The sequence below is a fragment of the Archocentrus centrarchus genome, chromosome 19 (assembly GCF_007364275.1).
Source record: "Archocentrus centrarchus isolate MPI-CPG fArcCen1 chromosome 19, fArcCen1, whole genome shotgun sequence".
NCBI classification, from domain to species: domain Eukaryota; kingdom Metazoa; phylum Chordata; class Actinopteri; order Cichliformes; family Cichlidae; genus Archocentrus; species Archocentrus centrarchus.
In genome coordinates, this window is record NC_044364.1 from 17,301,128 (window position 1) to 17,317,576 (window position 16,449).

Sequence of the window (16,449 nt, forward strand, 5' to 3'; positions counted from 1 at the left end):
GGTTTTAATGTATTTAGATATGGAGACACTTCAGTTTATTAGAAACTACACTGAATGACAACTGATAACACTGCAAAAACAGAAAAAAAATTAATAATGTTAAGTGAACTGATTTTTAATGATGATTTAACTGTAGTAAATTTAATATGAATGAATAGAAAAATCAAATACATTAAAATTTAGCAATACCTTTTGCTTCTGTGTGTTGACTACAGCTTGGCTTCTAAAAAACTGCAACTGCACAAAGAGAAAGAGCTGATCAAACAATCTGTAACACTGTAACACTTTGATAACTTAATACACAAACTTTAGCTAATGTATTATTTTTTTACATTGAAACAATTCAATAATTAGCACCTTCTTTGAACCAGTAATTAGTGCTGCCATAATTTGATTTTTATAAATTATACTGTCAGAGCTGATTGTCATGCCTTATGAAATATGATACAATGATGTGTGTATTTTATTATATATACTATATAACATATAGTTTGTGTCACAAAATGACTTAATGAGAAACAAAGTAATTACATTATTAATATTAGTACTCCTATTTAATATCAATAATAATAATATCATTTATGAAAAGTAAAACTATTAATTCACCAATTATTAACCGTGGTTATATACAGTGTCACCCAATTTCTGTATCTCACAGAACTGAATTTAAGTTTCAAAGCCATGATGGAGAAAACCAAACTCCTCCTCCTGCCGCTGACAGCAGACAGGAGGAGGAGAGGACGTTAAGACGTTAATCAAATCTGACGTTAAGTCAACAGGTTTTGCAAGCTAGCTAACCAGCGAGCAAACTTGTACTGCCTAAAGCCACAACGAACTAAACATGAAATATGCATTAAAAGTTGTGGTGACTGACTGAGGCAGAGTACACTGTAAACCCAAATTAGTAATCATTACTACAGCCGCGCGTGGTAAGTGATTGCACTGGGATATCTAGTTTTTACAAAATCAAAAACTAAAAAAATCAAGCTCTCTTTACATAAAGTCTTGTGTCCAAGATAATCCATTACTAAAGAATTCAATGTTTTAAAACTAATGCTTACGAGTAATTAATTTAACCACTGATCATGTGTATCAGTAATCATTACTCATGTTTATCAGTTAGAATTATTAAATGGAAATTGTAATCATAATCAATTTGTTTAATTTATATTTCACAAAAATTGTATATTACCTGTTGTTCTCCACATAAAAATGACAATTCAATTTTTTTTCATAAATTTATTGTAAAATAGTGCAACAGTAACATTTTAAACATGTAAATATGCGTAAACATTTCAATGTGTGTAACATTTTAAACATTAATACAAAACTAAATCATTTAAAGTGCTTTAGTTTGGAATCAGTGTGAAATTTAAAATTTTAAAATCTTGTACAAAGGGGAACATGCTTGCATAACATTATGAACTGAGGTAGCATTTATCATTCATTAATCTTGTCAAAAAACTAGCATGGAACCTTTGAATGGCTTCAACAGAAACAGGTAAATTGCCTAAGAAGAATGAGCATCCCTACTTTGTATAGCTCTTTTATTTTGAATCCTTAATGATTAGACTAAAATAAATTAACTAGCATGGTGGCACATAACAATTAAAACAAGTAATAATGAACAGAAAAGTTTCTGTATGACAGTTTTTCAGTCTGTAAACTTAACCAACCCATACATTACAACAAGTGTTCACATTTTAATGAATTATGTTTGTATTTTAAAGGATAGGCTACAAACTTAACTTCAGCATTAAAACAAACTTCTGCTGCTAAATAAGAATAAGAAAAAAAAAGACTTTTTCCATCTAACCAAAATAAAAACCCTGCACCACTTACACAAAGAGTTGATTTTTCAGTGTCTGAATTCTCGGCTTCAACTCAGTACTTCCCAAATGAAAAAATACCTGTTGAATGAACAGGAGGGTATTTCTGATTTTCTTTGGGTAGTTTAGGTGGAGTCCATATGTGAGCCCAAAAAGGAGACCCACAGCTTCTGGCAGGTTCTTCAGCTTTTCCACAACAACTTCACCCTCAATGACAATTTCAGGCTCGCCGGGTGAAGATCTGATGTGTGGGGGAGAGACACCTTCAGGATTCACCAACAAGATCCAACGTCCATTTGGCCAAAGGACTCATCACCATCCTAAAAATAAACAAAAAATGATTGCCAGAAATATAACTATTAGTAGTGAATAAAATTACTGAACTACAACAGAGTGCCATGAAGAATGATAGAACAGGAATTATATGAAATGCAATTTATGCTGACATGATAGCTACTACTTGGTCAAGCGTTTCAAATTTTCTAACATTAAACATTGCAAAATCAATATTGGTTTTACGGAATATTGAGGGATCTTCTTGGTCCATTCGATCACTATTTGACTGAAACTGAAAACTTTTAAATTACTTGTTTATACATAATATTATTTAATATGGGACCGTCACAGTCATCACTGCACATAAACACAGGGTTAGTCAGGGTTACTTGAGATTGTATATCCTATTCAGCAGACAGTGGGCAAACTGCTCACTCCTTCATCCACCTTTCCGCACAGGTTGATTTATTTGAGAGAAAATGGTAATTGGTATTAGATTTTCAGATCAAGTGAGTGCTTAAGAAGTCATATAAACATTACACAGGATCATGTTATTAAAATAAAACTCTAAAAAAGGCTCCTGTCCCTGTTCAAATAAACCCTTACAGAGCCTTTCCTTCATTCCAACGTCTCTCATGCACTATCAGGGGGTCCAAAAATGAAAACACACAATGTAAAAGGGAAAAAAAAAAACAAAACAGGGATATGTGCTACAGGAAAAAGGTTACAATAATATCTAAACTGCATTATGACACTGACAATGTCATGAAGCAGAAAAACAAGTATTACAAAAACGAGCTTACAGCTAGACTTTCAGACGCACACTTTTATCTTTGACCGGCAGATTCTGTGCTCTGGTAAAACTCCAACATATTATTTCTATTCTAATAACTAAATATTTGATTAGAACTTGAAGTATAGTGGATGCAGAAAAGGTGTTGTAGAAGTCTATCCAGAATAATAAGCTCGTTTATGTATTGTACTTACTATAGACTGCTTGTCAGTTTTGGTTTGTGCAAATTATACAATAAATATCAAATTATAAAAGCTGCTCATTACAAACAAAATGAATACTTACAAAACTAGATTTGAAGAACTCAGTGGGATTGTCTCCGAGTAGATGAGGAAGCCCTCTTAGTATGACTGTTCTTTTTTCAGTGGGATCCAGTGACTGTAAGACAGAAAATGAGAATACGTTAAAAGAAAAAGTCTCTCATAGACACAGACAATTTGTGCTTTGTTTTCTTCTCCCGGTATTACCTGCATTTGCTGCAAAAGCTGTGCCAAACGTTCACCCACGTTGCCCCTCTTGGCTCTAAAGATGTCCATAAGACGGGTAGTGTGATCATCAAGAGCAGAATACAATTCCTGCAGCAGGTCTTTTCCCACAATCCTTTTGAATTCCAAACAAATCTTAAAAAAACAGAAAAAGAAATTAGTGTGCTGTACAACTGGAGAGCAAATGACAATACAGAATAGTTATGCGTACCTGCTCATTAGTAAAGAGTGCAGGCCAGCGTTTCATCAGAAGGCTTATTGGTGGTGCTGTATCCACAACTTCATTCCTTCTTAAGGCAAATGTTAGGTCCATATTTTGTTTTATTAGTCTTCCATTTGGTGTTTTCTTTTTCATTTCATCCTCCATTTCAGTGCGTGCTTCTTCAAGCCTTGTCTCATTAAACCCCTCCGGAAAATTGGGCAAAAAGTTGAGTTCTCCCCTTTTTTGGTTTCTTTATTTGCTTATTGACAGAGTCACCTTGAGTGTGGCGCCCCCGTTTGCCAGCATTTACTGAAACATCTCGACATCCAGATCTGCTTCTCTTTCTTCTGTAATTAGCCATTTTGCAAGTTATGCTGTTCTTCCATCCACTGCACCCACTTACTGATCCACTCTCCCTAAGACAAGGATGTTTGCTGATTAGGGATTTGGCTACGCTTTCATATTGTTGATTGGTCGGGTAAGCTGTATAGCTGTACATGTGTTCAGCTATCTTTTCCAGCATTTCATGCTTCATGTCTTTTGGGACTTTTTTAAAGACAGAACCATCCTCAAGATGTTTCAGCTCAGCTTGTCTAAGGCGATACTCCACATCCACTGAAAAATTTGGGATGTCAAATATCAAAGGCCAGGGTTCTTGCTGTTCCATTGAAGATACCGAAAGAATCTCTGTATCCACAGAACTGTGTTGATCCTCACTCACAGCATCACTCTCTATTGGGGAAAGTTCTAACACGGGAATTATTTTTAAAGTGGGTTTGTCTGGAAGATCACTGACATCAGTTAGATTGCAAAGTTCACAATTGAACTCGGGATCTTGAAACTGAAGATGAAATGAGTACTGCAATCCAAGGGAGACTCGCAACATGCTCTTTAACTCTTCCACAGTGGTGGGTCTGGTTTCCAGTGTCAGTTTTCGTATATCAGCTTCAGTAAAGATGACCCTCACGGTCATTTTCTCAGGTGCTGTCATCTAGAAGAAAGAAGGCAGGTAAGGAGAACTCTTAAGTTGTATGTTTCAAGACAATGTAACACCTGAGTGTTATGATTTGATGTCTCCATATCTGTATGATGAAAGGGGAAAAGCGTCATTCAAATTTTTTTGTTCCACCACACTAAAACTATTTTCTTCACAAAGCTCAAAACAACGTAGGTGCTCATGGTACCATGAGGTCATGTTACTGCAAAGAAACATTAGCTCTGAGTTTATAACTATAATCTCTTTTATTTGTTTAAATTCAGGCAGTGCTGAACATGAACCTGCAGATATAATCATGCCAGCAGTATATTGAATTCCATCTGCAAAAGCAGTGGATACAGCAAGGACGGTGGTTAGTCCTGGGACCTTTTGACCAAGAATGGTCTGCACATTCTCTGGGTAAGACCTTATCAGTGATGTGGTAACCCTGCTTATCTCAATTGCTGGTTTGAAAAATGAACTTCCATTTAAATAGTATGCCATTAATTTCTGATGCTTGAGTGACATAGTCAGAGCTACGTTTTTGTAGTTTTGGGCAGTATGGATAACTCTTTTGAAAAATTTGTGTTTTCCTTCAAAGCGCATTGTCCAGACATGAGAAAGAGGACCAAAAGCCATAATGAGGTCAGGGTAATGTTCGATGAAGTGATGCTTCGGACGCAACCTGTATTGTGGGAATGTGTTTTGTAAAAGTTGCCGGTGTTCTGACAATTTGTATCGTAGAATGTCGACTGATTCTACAGTGTGGTTTGTGGCTAAAGCAAGTTCAACTATGTCTTTGAGGAGTAGGAGTATTTCCCAGGCATCCTCGCCCTCTGGCACCTTGTGACCTATGAGTAATGGTAGCATCCTTATGAGGGCCCAGTTTTCATGGGCATTTCCTCCTATGCTCCCTTTTCTCTGAAAGCCTGATGGAATGGGTTGAGGCTGGTCGGTCTTATCATAAGAACTGTATGGAAAGGTCTTAATTGCATTATTAAGGGCCTCCAATGTAAAAGATTTCTTGTATATCAAGTCTGACAAGCAAAGAGACAATTCTACAGGCACAACGCCTTCAAGTAGATCGTGCAATATATCCGGGGGATAGCCTTGAACAGCATGAAAATGTGACACGGACTCAGTCAGCACACACATTTTTTTTACTCCATAATCTTTCACTAAAGTGGGGTCTTGCTGGACTTCCTGTACTTGCTGGTTGTACATTTGTGCATTTCGTTGTGGAAATGAACCTGGACAAACCTCTTTTTCCTGGATCTCGTGTCTGGATGCCATGCAAAATCGGCAGAAATGCTCAACCACAAAGCTCTCGGAAAATCCTGCGAGTGAATGAGAAGCCAAGTTATCTGCAGCCACATATAGGACAGTACCTTTGACAAATGACCCCAACTTGTCAACAAAGACACCTTGTTGCTCCAAAGATTTTAGGTCTTTCAACAGTGGTTCAAGAATTTTTCCATAACCATGTTCTTTCACATGTGTGGCTTTGCACAAAAGTGCTAGCTGGATGGAGTGCAATGTGGATCGATCCTTGGAAGGCAGATTGGCAATAATTCAGTAAACTGCAGTCATTTTGTGTTTTTTCTTGGATGTGTTCAAAGGATTTGAAACTTCAAAATCGTCAATATACAATCCAAGTGAAATTTTGAAGCCATCTCCTTGAAACATCTCATTTTGAGTATAGTGCGAGCCATCTCTGTATGTTAAGTACTCATGAGGTTGTGACTGTGGTACTTCTAAAGCCTTGTTAATAATATCAGACTTGTTCAACATTGCCTGTAGCATTGTATTAAGAGGCACATATACAGCACTGTCTTTTTTTAATCTGTCAATAATGAACTCCACTGGCTGCACAACAGGAAAAGTTCTTTTCTGATACGTTTCTCTCCTCTTTTTTGTTGATAGAGAACCACCTTTCCCACAAAAATTTTCAATGGCATTACTGTTTGTAATGGCAGCCACCAACTGGTCTGCCATGACATTGTTGTCTACCATGTGTTGTTTTAAAATATCATTTACAGACTTGTGCAACAGTGGTTCTGACAATGCATTTATCTGTACAAGTTGTTCAATAACTTCTTGTATTGATTGCTGGGGGATATGTAAGACAGTTTCCATTTTTAAAAAAAGCAGGGCCAAATTCTCTTCAAGCTGTTTCTCTAGATCATTATGGTCATCATTGGGATCCCCTTCATCATCCTCAGATTCCTCAAAGGTTGCATCATTCAGTACATTGTCCCCTATGTTTATATTGTCATTACTAGAGACAATTTCAGCCTTGAACATCTTCCAGTTATGCGCTTTGTGTTCTCTGCTCTTGTGGGCATTGAATGTGGAATACACATTGCTTTCAAAATCACATCCATTAAATGGACAAATAACTTTGTGATGAACTTTTAGATGTGTACTTCGAAGGTTTTTGAAAAACTCATCATCTGTGCAAGTTGCCACAAAATCACAGTGCTGACATGAAAACTGTATACGCTCTTGAGGTTGGGCAGCACACTCCTTATGGATTCTCGTCAGGTGAGTATTTAGTGAATTGATTGAATTAAATGTACAGACACAATCTTTGTACAAACATGGAAAAGGAACTGTTCTAGCATAGCTTCCATGTTTTAGTCTGTAGTGTCTGAGCAAGTAACCCCTCTTGTCACAATTGAACTCACAATATTTACAGCTCCACAGCATGTTGGATAGCCACCTGTAAAACAGAAAATATGTTTTAGTGTTTAATTCCAAGTAAAAAAAAAAAAAAAAAAAAAAAAAAAAACCCAAAGTTTTAGTACAGTTAGTACAGTAAATAGAAATAGAATCTCCATAACCTGTATTGTAGAAAAAAATTAGACTGAAACATAAATTTGTTCAAGTATCGACCAAATCTAGAGAGCCCGTGAGGAGACATGGGTCAATTTTTATTTTTATTGCATTCCCTCGCAATACTTTGTGGAATAGTTGCCGAACTAGATTCAACACCAAAAACACGTTTCTCACACAAAGAACAGAAAATTCAGTCCCTTTATGTTTTCAGGCTTGATGTTTATTTTGCAATGATTAATAAGTGGTCACCTGAACAGATGTGGTTGACTAGCTAATTAAAAAACCTGCTCTACTAATGATCTGTCAGAGTGGGTGTGTGAGTCACCTTATTATGGCAGGCCGTTTTAAACATAAAATCCGTTTGTCTGACTATCCGTAATTACATTTCAGATATCTAAAACTGCATTTTGACTATCCAGAATGGTAATTTAAGATATCCGCAATTACATTCTGGCTAGTAATTATAATAATTCAAGATATCTTCAATTACATTTTGACGAGTCAAAATTCCTTTCAAGATATCTCAAATTATGTCACCGAATTCGTCATTTGACGGGTCACACATCCCTAATTACAATTTAAGATATCTCAAACGTAATTATGACTAATCGAAATTACATTTTAGATATCTGAATTTAACGATTGCGTGAAGGCCCCCTTGTGCTGTACTGAGCTGTCCAAACAATTGCCTGTGTAGATTTTCAGGTGGCTGCAAGGACGCTGGCTGTTATGGACAAAATTGTAATAAAATGCAACAATATAGAAAGAGCTCCTCAGTATGGGATATGCGGAGAGTGTGAGAATCGTGAACTTAAAGACTGCTTCAGAAATCTGCACAGAATCTCTGATTTTATGGCCGTTTTAACAAACTGCCTTATAAACATTCCGCCAAAATGCTCCGTAATTCAAGATATCTCAAACGTCATTCTGACTAGTCAGAATGTTAATTTAAGATATCTTAAATAGAAAAGCCGTCTAATTCAAGATATCTGTAATTCATTTTGAGATATCTTAAAAGGCATTTTGACTAGTCAAAATTACAGTTCTAGATATCTCTAATTTAGTTTTCCCTAGTCATTATTTGCTTTCAAGATATCTAGAATTTAATTTGCACTAGTCAAAACTATTTATCGCCTATCTAAAAATACATTTAAGATATCTCGAAATATGGTGTCATTTAAGATATCTTTAATTAGAATTATGACTAGTCAGAATAAAAAACAAGATATCTTGAATTAACTTTATGACTAGTCATAATTTAATTGTAGATATCTGAAATGTGAGTTTTAGATAGTCAGTAATTCATTGAAGATATCTTGAATTGAAGCCGCCATACAAATGAATGGTAAATCTGCCGTCATTTCGACTAGTCAGAATGTAATTAGAGATATCTCAAATAGGTATTTTGTCTAGTCAAAACATAATTAGAGATATCTCAATTTACTAATACGTCTAGTCATAAATCAATTTCAGATATCTGGAATGTAAGTGTGGTGAATCGGATTTTATGTTAAAACGGCCTGCCATACCTTATATACTTTTTTTAATTGAACCGAAACTCGCCGATTTCCGCAACACATCTACATGTTAAGGTTGTCAAAGTCAAGCTAGCATAATTGACCTACTTCCCTCTGCCTCTGTATTTTTTTAATCAAAACTTTTTACTGACTTGTGAAATATAATACCCTTGGACCTTGTTTTCTAGTTGTCATAGTGTTGATAATTAATAGCAAAACACTGCGTTCCTTTTTCTTTTATATATCACACGTACATTTAGCGCGTCATGTTGACATCTTGACAGCTAAAAGTAACGGCAGTCATCGTTGGTGAGGAGTTTTTTTTTTGCCCTCCAGTAGGGAGATGAGGAGCTGGAGCTGAGGAGCTAGAGCTTGCGCGCGACGTCACGTTTCAACTTTTGCGAGGGAATGCAAAAGAAAAAAAACCCCATCCTCTTGCCCCCTCGCGGCATCCGCACAAATCAAATGTGGTGGTAGAAAAAAACAGAATTGAACGAGCTAACACAGCAACAGCCCTTGCTTTGCGTGTTCACTGTATAAGTTACAAAAAATAAAGCATGTGGTAAATTATTCTTTACGCAACAGAAAGCTAACGTTACCAACTGCTAATAGCATTAGCTATCTGTGCGAGTCAAGTCGCCTTTTGTTCGCTGCAGGTATTAACTACTAATCCATTCAGTCCCAGCAAATACAACTATTATGATAACGGATTCAAATTTGCGCACTTACCATAAGACGCTGACGCTGATTTCCCCAAATTCTTCACATGCAGACAACAGTCAGAAGAAACTTCTTCTTCTTCGAGTTGGCAAACAACTTAAAGGTGCATTACTGCTACCTACTGGCTCACCAGTCAGGTGTGCACTAACAAGCCCCTTCCCAAAACTGGTAAAAACATGTAAATGAGAGTTGTCTCCACTCAGAACCATTAGTTTAGCAAATACTCGTTTTGAGTAGTTTACAGTTCACATTTTGTTTAGTAATGGTCCCGCCTTTTGCAAAATAATGAAAAGATTAGTAATAATAGCTTGACTTATTATGTAAAAGAAAATTTGGGTTTACAGTGTATGGATGTTTAATGCTTTGGAATAAAAAAGCTAGAAATACTTGATAATAACGTACAGTCCACTTCTTAACCAACATGGCTGCCAGGTTCTTCGCTAAATTTTAAAAGTGACCCGCGACTGTGAGCATCATGTGACCATGACGTCATATTAAGGGCGCATGCGTATTACATAAAATACGAATCCTAACGCGATTTCTTTAGTTAACTGAACTGATGATTTTGAGTTTTTAAGTATTTTTTCAAGTTGAAGTTGTTGTAACTCATCTTCGTTAGTTGTAATGGGCACTGAGTTCACTCAGCATAAATACATGAGTCCAGCTGACTAAAACCCCAAATCCCTTTTTACAGTGCATAGACCTTACCGGGGAGGCTGAGGAGTGTGATCCCTCGAACGTTGGAGCACACCCTCCAGTCTCCCTTCTTAACAAACACGTTAGTAATAGATATTTTATTAAATTATGCTTAAAAGATACTGTCAGGATACATTCAGCTGGCCACCTCGAAAACTGATGCGTATAAACTGTTTGTAGCTTGTAACAGTGACTCCAAACAAACAAAAACTCCATGTCAGCTGATCGCCCTGCCGACACTCCACGCTTTAACATGGAAAAACATTGTACTGTTCATCGCGCAAAGCTTATGATGAGCATGAAATTCTGTTTTCTGTCTTAACCGTGTGGGGAGAATGTTGATATAGGATTGTTCACGAGGATTCCCTAGTTAGAGCATAGTCTGATATTTTTTAATACAATGGGGATTTCTTTAGTCTTTTTTTTACAGTAAAACCGGTTACTCAAATCATTAAAGGAGATCACAAAAGCCTGCGGGACTGCCTGGTAGAACAAAGAACACTCAGAAATTCTTGAGCTAACTTTGCTATACCGGTCTACCTGCTTGTGATCCCATACAGGAACTGCGGTTTTATTTACACAAGGCACGAGTGTGCTCCAAAACAGCCGCGGTGACCCTAGGCCATTAGCTGCTACAGCCATCTCAGTCACGGAGATCCATTACTGGCTCGCCTCCATACCAGACGTGTGTAATTCACATCTCAAACTAATAATATCGATGAGAGAGCAGGAAAACATAGCTGATAACTCTGTAACTAAACACATAAACCCCAAAATGAGAACTCCCATGATCCTTTGCGCCTTCATCTGAACAACAACAAAAACTACGATCCATGTTTTAACATTGAAAAAAAACATTGTACCACTCCTCATTGTACGCTGTACATTTAAAAACCTACTTTAATTAAAAGACACATTAGTAATTTGCCGCTAAACTGCCACGTATAAGGCTTTAAGTGGGAGGGGTCGATTGTTAGATCGCGCACGGACACACACGCATGCGCACACGCCCTCTCATGCACGCGCGTTGCTTTTTTCACACCTAGGTGTGAATGCCGCCTTATTATTACTACTTCTGTCTCTCTGTGTTGGCCCTGCGACAAGCTGACGACCTGTACAGGGTGCACCCTGCCTCTCGCCCTATGTCAGCTGGGATAGGCTCCAGCCTAGCTCCCAGTTAAGATGCTGAGATTATGACTAATATAATCTATGTGGAATAAAACACTCAGATTCAGATCATACAGATCAGCTACTTTACATGAAAACTTTACTCCTGTTTACATGAAACAGAATAAATGCTGATCACTGTTTGAAATCCAAATCAGAGGAAATTATTTAAAAATAATAAACTATTACAGAGAAACAGCTTCAAAGGTGCATTTTTGTGGTCAGTCTTTTCTGATCACATCCTCAGCTAACAAGTCCTCCACTGAGCCTGTGAACTAATCAAGGCTGTACAGGGTCTAATCTGGAGTCCACTGATATGCCACTACCTTAACACAGTGACAAGTGGAAGCTACTCCCACTTTAGACAAATGTTTTTACACACACACGTGCGCGCGCACACACACACACACACACACACACACACAGAGAGGACACATTCATATAACCCCTGAATTACAGTGAATTTTTGGTTATATCGCGTTTCCGCGTATGTTTAACCCAGACTTTCACATTAGCTGTGTGGTGTTTTCAAATCTAATTTGCAAAAGCAATAAAAAAAACAAACACCTGCGACTTTCATCATCTGCCCTTCTGCGTCTGATTAATCCCACATGTATCTCACTTGGTGTTTAATAAGTTGAAAAATCACAATTTCGACTGAAAAAATATCAACAAATGTTCAAACAAAAGCAGTCAGACTACATGTTTCATCTAGAGGTAATCACATAATCTCACCCGCCGCGCCCTCCCTACCGGCGGGTGACAAGGAGGGCTGTGAGTCGTAGACAGCGTGCACCATACGCACTGTGTCCCGCACATTTTATCCGCAAGTCTAGCGGGGCTGCAGTGGAGGGTGAATCCAAGCAAACTCATCTCTGAACACTCATTTTGAAGCTGAAGCAAAGGGTTTAAAATGGACTCAAAAAAAAAAAAAATTCAAAAAATAAAATGGACTCATCAAAGCTTGAAGCATGCTTCCTTATTAACAGCGGAAATTACCGACCTTATGGCTTTCCTATTTGTTAATATTTAGATGTTAGATTTAATTCATTGTGTACACAAGGCACACAACGAAATGATTGTTCCAGATCACTCATCCAGAGATAAGCATCTGCGGTCATGCAGCCAGAGACCGGCACTGCCGGCACCCAAGGACACAATGCAGTGCAGGGACAGGTGCTCAAACCAGCAACCCTCCAGCTGCCAGGCGAGCACCTACCCACTGCGCCACTGCCACTATTAACAACTAATTCACTGTTACATTTATCATTATACCTCATTTGTAATAGATGAAGGCTTGCAGTTGTTACTAAAAAAATACGTTTCTTTTTAATGTAAATTTGTTTATTCTCAAATCAAAACGTTGCACTGCAGCTTTCATGCTCTTGTGCAGAGGTGCGGTGTTCAAGTGGGCACCTGAGCAAATACAAGCCATAATAAACTATGCAGGTTTGCTGTAATCTGCAGATTAACTCATCAGATCTGTGAACACTTGTGTTTATTTTGGCTGCAGCTGTTTTTTTGTTTGTTTTTTTAACGCACTTTATGTCACAGTAACACTCAAATCTGGCACTGTACTAAACAATAAAGCAAAAAATGTGGTGAGAAAAGAGAAGCACTGTTCCCCCCACTGATGAGAATATGTAATTGGTTCAGTTTGACACTGAAAAGGTTACCAGAGGCCAGCGATTGCTATCTTAGAGATGCTTAACTTCTAACCAAAGATTGGAGCCATATGAGCCAAAGTAAGAGTTGACAACATTTATTAAACACTTAAATAAAGCCAATGTTTAGCATTATTTATCCAGTAACTCCAGACACCCCCAGGCTGAGGAGGCGTGGTGAAACCAGTCAAGGTGGATGCTCACTGAGTCATTCGGCATCAGTTAAACTTCCTCTTTTTCTTGGCTCTTAAAAGTCTGACTGATGCCAAATTCAAACAAAGCATTCCTTTGCTGTAGATTAAAGTTCCTCTTTTTCTTGGCTCTTAAAAGTCTGACTGATGCCAAATTTAAACAAAGCATTCCTTTGCTGTAGATTAAAGTTCCTCTTTTTCTTGGCTCTTAAAAGTCTGACTGATGCCAAATTCAAACAAAGCATTCCTTTGCTGCAGATTAACCCCTTAACGCCTGAATTTATGTAGCTGTATATGAAAAAATGTTTCGTGTGTGTTTTTGCCTTTAAGTAGATGGTAAATATTGTTGAGATTATTAATTTCACTTTTGCACAAAAAATAAATAGAAATTTTGGTATGTTGCAAATTTGCGACACCAGGCAATATGGTCTATTTGGGGTAAATTTCCTAGCTAGCAAGCGAAGGTTCAGAAGACGTTCACTGAACGTCCCCTGAAAGTCTTATGTTCAATGTTCAGCACATGACGTTCATTCATCATGGAAATTTTTTTGCTGTGCTTTTATTTCATCGGTTGTTATATCTTTTACATCTGCAGTGTTGTTAACAATACTTTTTCACCAAATTTCCATTTTTTGTCTTGGTGCACCCCTGACGTTCTCTGAACGTCCTGTGAACGTTTGGAAATAATGTCTGTTTCTGTAAAATGTGGCTTATGTAAATGTTAGCATGTAATATTCTTAAAATATGTAAGATATACGCAGAAATATATGCACAAATTTAACTGTACAACTAAAGAATAATCAGGTGACACAATAAGATACCACACAAATTATTTGTGCTACTCCAAAGAAGATTTTCTGTCCATCCCATGGCAATGCAAAACATCACCAGTCTTTCACCTGTCCCTCAGCAACCAAATACCGTACGTTGCCATATAATTTTGTGATTGGCTGTTGTGCTCCATTTTTCCATCCAATAGGGAACAAGATCATGTTTTTTGTTTTGTGTGTTTGTTTTTGCTACCAAGAACTTCCTGCCCTTCTCCTGCACACAAACGCGAGGATAATATACAGGAAAAGGCATGGCATGATTTAAAAATTGGTACGTAGTTTGAAGTCTGCATTTTCAACTCTAATTGAAATCAGCGAATCAGTGTCCTGCTGTTACGTCATCTGAAGTCGACGATATCATAAATTGATGCGTCTGCACCTCTGTAGGGGTTAACTAAATATAAAACACATCAATTTAGGTAATGCTCTTTAAAAAACACAAAACGATGGTTAGTTTTAATTGTGTTTATTTAGCAATCTGTACTTTTCCCGTTTTTTTTCTGTACCTTACAGTTACCAGGTTTGAATTTTGCGCGTAACAAACAACACGATTACGTAGGAAGTTACGTGGTATCAGACGCCAACCGCCATCAGACCCACAAGAATGAGATCGAACAACGCCATTCCGCCATTTCTTCGCATGACTACCAGTGAAGGTCCAACAATTACGAGCTTCAGAAATATTCTTTTATTTCAGCTGATACCGACCAAAACTAAAGTGTTAAGTAAGTTTATTTATCACTGTTTGTATTTTGATCAAAAACATAGTTATTAGGATGTAAAGTAAAATTTATTACCGGTAAATACCATGCTTTGTTTGAAAACGATGGCCACTGCGGCTGAGCCACGTTGTAAATATTACTCATACATGTATGTCCATATGGTTTACAACCTGAATTTTGACTTAATCATGCATGTAATTCGTGCATTGATGCTTAGTCAGGCTTAGAGACTTTTAAATTTTGTGCTTGAATCTTTACTTTATAGCACATGTCCTGTTGTGTTTTTTGATCTTTTCACGTGATATAACTGGACCTTGGCTTCTTCCTTTTAAAATATTATCCAGTTACAGCAGCACTCCCAGTTCGGTTTATTATTGTGCCGATTACATTGAAAAACAAATTCTTTTCAGTCAAATGGGCTGGTGTACCCTGAGTTGGCTCTAATCAAATTGAACTCTGAAAAGTGTGGCTTATTACCATTAGGCTATCACTAAGAATGGAAAACAAATCTGATTCATTCTCAAGATGGACTCTTTGGAGGCAGGCTTGCCGTGCTGCAAAAAGAAAATTTGAGTGTGTAGATGATGACAGTGAAATTGATGAATATCCCGAACATCTGGTTGACAATACTGCATTTCAGCATGACAGCCTCGGCATACTTGGTGATTCAGTTGTAAGTTCCAATTCTAGTAACAATGATGATGGCATGCTCAATGAAGGTGACACTAAAAGTATACCTGTGAATGTATCGCTGCTTGGGACGTTTGCAGATAATGAACCTGGCACTGACTTTTTTGACCAACATGATATCCATCATCCTTCTGACTTACCATCTGAATCATTTGTTCACATTGGCCATAGCTCTGAATCAGAACCGGATTGCTCCACAGATTCTTCTTTCTTGGATACTGAGAGTGAGGAGGACATTTGCTTGGGTGATGAGCTCTCAGACTGGGCAGTCAAATTTCAAATAAAACAGGTTGCTCTCTGCAGTCTTTGAAAATTCTTAGGAATTGTGGACGTACCAATCTTCCTAAGGATGCAAGAACCTTGTTGAAGACAGATACTTACTCTGTATTGGAGTTCCAGCACAAACAAACCATCGATGGCGAGGAGCAACTTACAACAGAGGTTGACATTGTGGCTTCTTCATGGATCCATGGCAATGATAAGCTCTGCTGGTGGCCAGGTAGCCATTACACAAGTACAATGGCTGAAAAGATGGCTAAAAACAAAGTGGAAGTCAGTGACCCATTTGAGTGGAATGCATATGAAATCAAGATTCTGTACCGCCATGGTAAGTAGTGCTATTCAAAAATCAAAATATTTTGATAATTGATTGCTTTGTTCTTTAACCATGACAACATTTCTCCTTCTTGAATGTTAATGAGTTTACCTTCTACATTGGCCTAGCCGAGCATTTGTGCATGATTTCTTTGGAAAATGTGACAAATAAACTAATGATTACTTTATTTAAATTATCTTTCAGATGACTACCTGAAAGCACGACAAAAGTGTCACTTGGCCGAGGATGTTTTAAACC